Source organism: Eimeria mitis, genomic scaffold, assembly GCF_000499745.2.
Source record: "Eimeria mitis Houghton genomic scaffold, Emh_scaff258, whole genome shotgun sequence".
Taxonomy (NCBI): domain Eukaryota; phylum Apicomplexa; class Conoidasida; order Eucoccidiorida; family Eimeriidae; genus Eimeria; species Eimeria mitis.
Genome location: NW_013570921.1, coordinates 19,737 through 21,326, shown reverse-complemented (window position 1 = coordinate 21,326; position 1,590 = coordinate 19,737).

The window sequence follows — 1,590 nt, the reverse complement described above, 5'->3', positions numbered from 1 at the left end:
ATATATATATATATATATATATATATATATATATATATATATGCATATATAGCTTCAACCATGCATGCATGCATGCATTGTTGAAGCTATATATCTTCATATGATGGTCTAAACTGTAGCAGAGCCTCGAAGCCGTACGTCCTCGTGGGGTGTATGAACAGGGGAAGAAGCTCCGCTAACTTCAGGTTGAGGGTTTAGGGTTTAGGGTTTAGGGTTTAAGGGGGGAGTCACCATGATATTTTTGGATTGCGTGAGGCGGCGCATGATGTCTATGACGGTAGTTTTCTGCACTGCTGAGACGCAGCGTTCGAGGGTGATTGGGGTGTATCCGCACATCAAGAAGTGGCAACGGGGTACGGGTACAAGAGAAGATAACAAAGATAATAAACTAGAAGATAAAGAAGAAGGATAACGTAGAGTTGCTGTGCATGCAGCCATGACGGTCGATATCTGCAGTGACACCCGAAACCCCAGCACACGCAGAAAAAAAAAGTATGAAATATGCAAACAAACAAGCTAAGCAGGCATATATCGAACCCTAATCATATAAAAATATTGATTATAATCATATAATATTATTTATTATATACATTTAATATATTATACTCATATATAATCCCAAACAGAGCCAAGAAAACCGAGAAGAAAAAAGTAACAAGTCGAAGCTAACAAGCCGCAGCGCAGGAGCCGTGGGCTGATGTGATCTAATATATTTAGGGTTTAGGGTTTAGGGTTTAGGGTTTAGGGTTTGATACGAGTGCATTAGTTTGTTGAAAGCTTGGGTTTGGTAGTCTGAGTCTTTCTGTTGCAACTCTATGCACAGCGTGGTTATCTAGAACAACGACAGCATCAGCTTGTAAACAGAGCCGTTTCAGAGTTAATACAGAATTATACGGCTGCACAACCACATCACTCGCCGCGTCCCCCAATACAGGAAACACAGAAAATGTTTGTACGAGCTTCGACCCATATCTATCCCCCAGCAGCTCCAATAGATAAGAACCCATACCGGACCCGGTGCCCCCCGCCTGCAGCAGCAGAAACACACACAACACAAATTTATAAACCACAAACTATATAATAAATAATATATTATTAAACCTAAATAAAATACATATAAACACAAAACTACATATGCAGCTGAGCGTACACCATACACAACATATTATTAACTCGAAATAAGTAAGAACATATCTTTCATCCTAGACAGCAAAAACAACAACAACGAGCAAACCCCAAGAAATAAACAAAATACAAAAAAACAAAAAAATAAATAAGTAAATAACAATTAATACTCATCAATCAACTGCATAGTAACTCTGTTTGTATGCTGCATACGCAACATATAACAAACCCCAAACCCTAAACCCTAAACCCTAAACCCTAAGCAACGTGCAGCATACTAAACGAGCTGCAACAAACCCTAAACAACCAACTCAAAACCCTAAACAACCAAACTAAAACCCTAAACCCTAAACCCTAAACCCTAAACAACCAAGAATTGAACCCGCAACCCTAAACAACAGACCTCATACAGACAGACGCCAACAGCCTAAACCCTCCAAACAAAAAGCAGTCCACATACCCAAC